Source organism: Symphalangus syndactylus, chromosome 15 (genome assembly GCF_028878055.3).
Source record: "Symphalangus syndactylus isolate Jambi chromosome 15, NHGRI_mSymSyn1-v2.1_pri, whole genome shotgun sequence".
Taxonomy (NCBI): Eukaryota; Metazoa; Chordata; class Mammalia; order Primates; family Hylobatidae; genus Symphalangus; species Symphalangus syndactylus.
In genome coordinates, this window is record NC_072437.2 from 7,052,906 (window position 1) to 7,061,412 (window position 8,507).

At 46.9% G+C, this 8,507-nt stretch overlaps 1 long non-coding RNA gene across 1 annotated transcript; it reads right to left on the reverse strand.

The window, feature by feature from the left end:
• Positions 1-2,835: 2,835 nt before the first annotated feature.
• LOC129463935 (uncharacterized) lies at positions 2,836-6,920 on the reverse strand. The gene is made up of 3 exons (XR_008651352.2): positions 6,297-6,920; positions 4,353-5,087; positions 2,836-3,074 (listed from the first exon to the last, which is right to left on the reverse strand). It is a non-coding gene; the product is annotated as an uncharacterized lncRNA (long non-coding RNA).
• Between the last annotated feature and the right edge of the window lie 1,587 nt (positions 6,921-8,507).

Consider the following 8,507-nt stretch of genomic DNA (forward strand, 5'->3'; position numbering starts at 1 on the left):
GGACGCACGTGACCCGGCCTGGTCTGGGGGCCTGGGGCCGAGCCGAGGTCCTGAAACGGGAAGTGGGCTGGGTTCGCGGAAAAGGAAGAGGAAGAGTCCTGGCGGGAGAAAGTGAGGAAAGAGGAAGCCCGTGAGAGGAGAAAGGGCAGACGGAGCGCGGACGCCCAGGCCTCCCGTCAGCCTGCGAGGCATCCCAAACGCGGGCTCTTTATGGACCGGAGGGTGGTCGGGGTGGCAGCGCGGGTGACCAGCCGGGTGCGCGGCCAGGGATGGGCGAAGGGTTTGTCTTTTGGTGAGTGGGAAGCAAGTTCCTCACACAGGGAGGCCACTGTGCCCAAACTCTTGCGTGGTTTTAGGAAGGAAATAAGGGATCTGAAATAGGTCAGTGCAGCCTTCCGCTCGTTAATCGCAGTCTGAGGGAAGACGGCACCGGGCTGCCCAGGGTGAAGGTGAAGGTGAAGGTGCGATGGCGATACCCTTCGGCTTACAGAAAGTTCCTGTCGAGCACTTTTTTTTTTTTGAGACGGAGTCTCGCTCTGTCGCCCAGGCTGGAGTGCAGTGGCACGATCTCGGCTCGCTGTAACCTCCGCCTCCCGGGTTCAAGCGATTCTCCTGCCTCAGCCTCCCAAGTAGCTGGGATTACAGGCATGCGCCACCACGCCAGGATGATTTTGTGTATTTAGTAGAGACGGGGTTTCACCAGTTGGCCAGGCTGGTCTCGAACTCCTGACCTCAAGCAATCCACCCGCCTCGGCCACCCAAAGTGCTGAGATTACAGGCCTGAGCCACGGCGCCCGGCCCCTGCATTTTAGAAGTCTGAAGATGCTCTGTTTTTTTGGCTTGTCACCATATAGGATTTATGGCTTTTTGTTAAAATACTATTTAATTAAGGCCCCTACGCTACTGCTTTGTATAAAGCACCCGTCGCATAAGTAACTACATCTTAGAAAAAGATTTAATCTTACATTTCAAAAGGCATCATACCAACAGACACTGGATGTCCATCTAGTTAATAGAGACAGCACTCAGCCAGATAAAGACATGACCAGGCACACTCTTACTATCAGTCCTCACCAGAGGACTGTGACCTTAAAAAAGGTGGGATTTGACCAATTCAACACGGCATTTTGATAGACCCCACCTTGCTGTCACTTGTGCTTAGCACCCTGCATCTGCTGCCTAAGGATCTGCTCACATCAAAGACTTCTTGGAAGACAATGACTTCTGTCTGGATCAGGCCGGAATACACTCCTTGTTCCCGTTATTGCTTTCCTTGGATTGATCCATTAACCCCTTTTCCTATCCCCTTTCTCTTGATGGCCAATGTTACTTTGATGGGGAATGTTTAATCCGTAACGTTTGTATTTTAAGTACACTGTGATGTATAGTTTGCAGTATTGACTGAATCTTGGAATGGCTTGAGCCTCTGCCCATGGCTCTACCAAGTTAACAAGTAGTACTGAAGGGAATTGTCTCGAGGCAACTCCTCGTAGCTCGTGGCTTTTATAATTGAAATAGCATCAATATATTTCCACCTTGTGGAAAGACAAACGTGTGTGGACCCGGTTATGTCTGACCTTGTGCTGTTCACAACATGCCTTGAGAAATACTTTTGAACTGAGGCCTCTCACACGATGGGTACAGCAAGTGCTAATGAACTTCTGCTTGTTTCTCCTGTTACTCTGAATTTTGTTTTCAGGAGAATGTCTCAACTAATAGAGAAAGAAGAGAAGTTATATTTTCTCCCCTGCAGTGGAATGAGATAATTACGTGAAACTCTGGAGGTTTAAATTTGGGGACTCCTCTCATCCACTGCTTAAGGAGGCTAGAAGTAGGGTTTAGAAAGTAGGAGAGGTGTTTGAACAAGCATACTGAATATTACAGTTTTATGGTGCAAAACAAAAACTTGCTTAATGCAAAAATAGAATTTAATGCTGGACAAAATCTTGGTTGAAGGAGGTTCAGAGATGACATGATTCCCACACTGTGTCCTAAAGTGTGTATCAGAACGGAGGGAGGGCATTTATCAAAAAAAGGCTCAGAAACACTCATCTAGTCCAAACCATATGTATCTGTTCTTTCCTTTCCTGCTGCTGCCCCATACTCTGGCCATACTCATCTATTTACTTTACCTGCCTCCACTTTTTTGTCGTTACAATTATTTAGACAAAGTGATGCCCTACTCCCTCCCTTCCTTCTTTTCTTTTTTTCTTCTTTTTCTCATTCTTTCCTTTTTATCTTCCCCTTTTTCTTTCTTTTTTGTTTTGTTTTGTGACAGTATTTCTCTCTGTCTCCCAGGCTGGAGTGCAGTGTTAGAATCAAGGCTCACTGCAGCCTCAAGCGGCCTTCCCACCTCAGCATCCTAAGTAGATGGGACTACCGGTGCACACCATCACACCTGGCCAATTTTTAAAAAATTAGCTGGGATCACAGGCATGCACCACCATGCCCAGCTAATTCTTGTGTTTTTAGTAGAGACAGGGTTTCACTATGTTGTCCAGGCTGTTCTTGAACTCCTGACCTCAAGTGATCCACCCTCCTTGGCTTCCCAAAGTGCCGGGAATACAGGCATGAGCCACTGTGCCTGACCTTTTTTTTTTTCACTTTTTTATAGCTTTTCTTTGTTTTTTAAGTTAGGAATTCAGCGTGGAATATATTTCCCTGAAGACATTGTCAACCTAAAATAATCACGAGTCAGAATCTGCTTTAAAGAGATTATTCAATCGCAGAGTTTGAGGACAGGCCGCCCAGGAAGCACAGATTCCAAAGAATGGAAGTCAGTGTTCTGAAATGTAGCAGTTTGGGATCATTTCTATAGATGAAGTTTAGGGAAACTTAACACAATTCCAGCATCTTTCTCTCTGAGGGTGAGTGCACACTTACTGTGCTCTGATTAGCCAAGGTGCTCTTTTCCTATTGGGAAAGGTATGTTTGGCGTTCCACACGGAGTATGTCACGGGGTCGTCGTGCCATCTAGTCTGAGTTAGGACAGATGCACAGGACAATGAAGGAGGCGGCTGGTCCACAGCAAAGATCAGTAATGGGAAGCAGGGAAGTCTGGTCTCTGGTCTCTCCTAGTCATTTACAAAACAAGAACAAGAGGCTGTGTGGTCACCTGTCAGCCTAACCAGTCCAAGAAGCTGAAGTTGCAAACGTACTTCATGACTCAGGCCACAGGGCCTAGCTTCCCCCTTGGCACAAGAAACAGAGGCTCCTGAAATTTTCTTCTACAATTTCTGCCACAAGAATTGAGGTTTGGTAGCTGATACATGGGCTCAGTATTTGAAACAAAGTAGTGGTTGATAGGTAAAAATTGAGATAAGTAGTCTTTTTATAACAATTCTAAAGGATATTTTAAATAAAAGTAGAATAATATAATGATCCCCGCCTTGCCTACCACTATTACCCAGCTTTCAGTTACTACTTAAAAAACTTTTTTTAGAGGTAGGGTCTCACTGTGTTGCCCAGGGCTGGGTCGCCCAACACTGCAGCCTCATCCTTCTGGGTGCAAGGGACCCTTCCACCTCAGCCTCCCAAGCAGCTCCGACTACGGGCATGCACTGTCACACCTGGCTAATGTATTTTTACTTTTGTATAAAAGACAGGTTTGCTATGTTGCTCAGGCTGGTTGTGAACTCCTGGGCTCAAGTGACCATCCCGCCTCGGCCTCCCAAAATGCTGGGATTACAGATGGGAGCCACTGTGTCCAGGCCAGTTACCAACATTATGGCTAAACTCACCTTGGGCATTTCTAGGTCACAGATGGAATTCATGATTTCATCAAGAAGCCCTGGTTTGGGCCGGGCGCAGGAGCTCACACCTGTAATCCCAGCACTTAGGGAGGCTGAGGTGGGAGGATCCCGTGAAGACAGGAGTTTGAGACCAGTCTGGCCAACATGATGAAACCCTGTCTCTACTAAAAATACAACAATTAGCGGGCTGTGTTGGCCTACGCCTGTAGTCCCAGCAACTCCAGAGGCTGAGACAGGAGAATCACTTGAAACCTGGGAGGCAGAGGTTGCAGTGAGCCGAGATCATGCAATTGCACGCCAGCCTGGGCAACAGAGTGAGACTCTGTCTAAAAAAAAAAGCCCTGGTTTATTTTGATGAAAAATGGTCTTGAGATGTCAGAGTCAAAATAAAAATGTAGAGATGACTCTCCAAATTTAACGTTTTATTTGGGAAGAAAGCATTGCAATTCAGGTGTCAACCGCAAATAATGAGATTCAGAAAATCTGATTACCTATAGTGTGTATTTCAGCGCAGAGCTTGAGGATGGCCACCTGGGAAGTCACTGACTGCAGACAAATGGGGTCAGCGTTTCCAAGTGGAGAAGCTCAGGTTTCACTTACCAGGCAGAGACAGAAGCTCCAGCAGGATCACCACAGTTCTCATATGAGACCAGGGGCACACGCCGCAGTGGTTCCATTGGTTAGGGATCTCTGTATTTGAAGGAAGATTGCGTTATGACTCCATGAGGAGGGTTAGTGATCTGAGGGGGTCTTATCTCCGGTGCCATTTGGTCTTTATTGTTTACAGGGAAAAAGGCAGAAGTTGCAGCCGCGTGTGGCATGACCTAGGCTGCATAGCCACATTCCCTTCAAGGCTCAGGATAATTCACAATTTCAAAGGCTTAATGTTTGATTCATTCAGTTTCACAGGGGCATACACACAAACTGCGTGTCTTTGAACAAAGAGAAGATTTGGGGTTTGATAAGAAGGAGGAAGGTCTTGAAGAAAGTTCCCTGCTGTTGGTAAAGCTCTGGGGCGCTGGCAGGGTCCGCGGCGTTTGCGGCAGCAGAGGCGGCAGTGGGGGCGGGGAAGTTTGTCCTCTGGGGCTGTCGGGTGTCTCTCAGCAGCCATGGATGGGACTGGATTCAGGTTACAGCAGCAGTTTTCGCTGCCAGGCTTGAAGAGAATTACATTTTGGAGCAACATTTTGTGTCCTGAGTACTTTCTTCCCGGGCTCTGACTGTTTTAGTTGGGTGTGGCAAGAATGACCCCATTTCTCTGATCGACTTTATTGAGATCACCATCTGTTTTAGCAACTGGTTTGTCAAGCTTCTAGGTCTTTTCCGGACACAGACCTAAGAAAGACAGAACATTTAAGAGAAAATCAGGACTTTATACTGGAATTTTCTATTCAAATGAAAATTAGGGAGTTTTAACATCTTTTTTTTTTTTGAGATGGAGTTTCACTCTTGTTGCCCAGGCTGGAGTGCAATGGCGCGATCTCAGCTGACCACAACCTCCGCCTCCCAGGTTCAAGTGATTCTCCTGCCTCAGCCTCCCGAGTAGCTGGGATTATAGGCGCCCGCCACCACGCCTGGCTAATTTTTTGTATTTTTAGTAGAGACAGGGTTTCACTGTGTTGGCCAGACTGGTCTCGAACTCCTAACCTCGTTATCTGCCCACCTCAGCCTCCCAAAGTGCTGGGATTACAGGCGTGAGCCCTGCCTTATTTTATTTTTTAATTGACATATAATAATTGCACATGTTTATGGAGTATATAGTGATGTTTGGATCCATGTAATGTGTAGTGATCAGATCGAGGTAATTAACACTTCTGTCAAATCCAACATCATTTGTTGGTATTGGGGTCATTCCTCATCCTCCCTCTAGCTATTTGAAACTGTAGTCCCCCTCCAGTGCTGTAGAACACTGGAACTTGTTCCTTCTGTAATTTTGTATCCTTTAGCAAATCTCTCCCTATCTGTGATTGTTTTCTTTTCCCAAGAATCAGCAAATCGTCTCATATTGGAAGAGACTACTGTTGTGGTGATCAGAATTTCTAGCATTGGACCTAGCAGGAGGACAGGTTGCCAGGGGTCTTCCTCCCTCGAGCCTTCCATTCTCCCTGGGGTTGCATCAGAGCTGAGCTCTGTTGAGGCTACTCAGAATGTGGGCTTTGGCACCAGGCGGACCTGAGCTTGAAGCTCCTGTCGCTTGTCACTGGGGTCCTTGATTTTCACTTCTTTTTTTTTTTTTTTGAGACAGAGTCTCGCTCTGTCGCCCAGGCTGGAGTGCAGTGGTGCAATCTCGGCTCACTGCAAGCTCCGCCTCCCGGGTTCACGCCATTCTCCTGCCTCAGCCTCTCCGAGTAGCTGGGACTACAGGTGCCCGCCACCACGCCCGGCTAATTTTTTGTATTTTTTAGTAGAGACGGGGTTTCACCATGGCCTCGATCTCCTGACCTCGTGATCCGCCCGCCTCAGCCTCCCAAAGTGCTGGGATTACAAGCGTGAGCCACCGCGCCAGGCGATTTTCACTTCTTTACCGTGCTTGTGCACACTTACCTCAGCAGCATTTCCTGTTGGTCCATTAATGACATGAGAGGCAACTGATCATGCTGATGAGTGTACGGTTAGGGTTAACCAATGAGAGGCAACGATGGTGCTGGTGAGTGTACGGTTAGGGTTAACCAGTGAGAGGCAACGATGGTGCTGATGAGTGTACGGTTAGGGTTAACCAGTGAGAGGCAACGATCGTGCTGATGAGTGTACGGTTAGGGTTAACCTGTGAGAGGTAACGATCGTGCTGATGAGTGTACGGTTAGGGTTAACCAAGGAGAGGCAAGGATCGTGCTGATGAGTGTACGGTTAGGGTTAACCTGTGAGAGGTAACGATCGTGCTGATGAGTGTACGGTTAGGGTTAACCAAGGAGAGGCAAGGATCGTGCTGATAAGTGTACGGTTAGGGTTAACCAGGGAGAGGCAACGATCGTGCTGATGAGTGTACGGTTAGGGTTAACCAAGGAGAGGCAAGGATCGTGCTGATGAGTGTACGGTTAGGGTTAACCAAGGAGAGGCAACGATCGTGCTGATGAGTGTACGGTTAGGGTTAACCCGTGAGAGGCAACGATCGTGCTGATGAGTGTACGGTTAGGGTTAACCAAGGAGAGGCAATGATCTTGCTGGTCAGTGTATGGCTAGGGTTAATGAATGAGAGGGCGACTGATCATGCTGATCAGTGTACAATTAGAGTTAACAAATGACATGTCAGAAAAATGTAAAACAGGAAGTGTTAAAGTAAAATATATGCTAATAAGCAGAAAAAAGAAGCAAAACTCCCATGATGTGATAATTTTTTAAATGAGCCTCTTCTACGGGAATTTAGATTACTTTTTTTCTGTTTAAAATAATGCCTTTGTGGCCAGGCACAGTAGCTCATGCCTATAATCCCCGCACTTTGGGAGGCTAAGGTGGGAGGATTGCTCGATTCCAGGAGTTTGAGATTAGCCTGGGCAACATAGGGAGACCCCATCTCTACAAAAAATACAAAAATTAGCTGAGTGTGATGGTGCACACCTGTGGTCTCAGCTACTTGGGAAATTGAGGTGGGAGGATTGCTTGAACCAGGGAGGTCAAGGCTGCAGTGAGCTGTGATTGTACAACTGAACTCCAGCCTGGGCAACAGAGCAAGACCTTGTCTCAAAAGTAATAAAATGGACTGGGCATCGTGGCTCACACTTGTTATCCCAGCACTTTGGGAGGTCGAGGTGGGCAGATTACAAGGTCAGGAGTTCGAGACCAGCCTAGCCAATATATGGTGAAATCCTGTCTCTACTAAAAATACAAAAATTAGCCGGGCGTGGTGGTGGGCAACTGTAGTCCCACCTACTTGGGAGGCTGAGGCAGGAGAATTGCTTGAATCTGGGAGGCGGAGGTTGCAGTGAGCCAAGATGGTGCCACTGCACTCCAGTCTGGGTAACAGAGTGAGACTCCATCTCAAAAAAAATAATAATAATAAAGAAATTAAAAAAAAATAATGCCTTTGGGAGCATCTTTTATACCTATGTGTTGGCTCATCTTGGATAGTTTCCTTTTGAGAGACTCCTTGGAGAATGGCTGGGTCAGAGGGTGTCAGCCTTTCAGCTTCTGTGTCTGAGTTGCTTTCCAGGAGCTGCTCATGAGAAGGCCTTAATACTGTCTGAGTGTTAGGTGCTGTGACTTAAGCCTCTTAAAACGGGCAAGGCTTACCAATTTCCTTGAAGTACTTACACCATGGTAGTCTTGTTTTTAGAAGGTTATGAAACAGGAATCCTCTCACAAAAAAGAACCAAAACTTTTACCTTCTTCGAAAGTGGGTTTAAAAAAAAAATAGTTCAAAGTCATTTGCAGCAAGAGAAATTCGGTAACTGCAATAATGCTCATGTTCCCATTACAGACTCACTGGAATGCTGTCTCCTGAGAGCCCTGGGATCCAAGGTGTGCTTAATTAGAGCCTGTTTTTATTTAAGAGTGAAATCCTGCTAACCAGAGCCTATTCCTAATAATGGAAAACACAGAATGGGAACTGAAATCCACATGAAGCCACTCCTCCATCTGAACTCATGACTAACCTCAAAGGGGGATTTAAAAATGGCTCTGTGAGGCCGGGCGCGGTTTCTCATGCCTGTAATCCCAGCACTTTGGGAGGCCGAGGCAGGTGGATCACGAGGTCAGAAGATTGAGACCAGCCTGGCCAACATGGTGAAACCCCGTCTCTACTAAAAATGCAAAAATTAG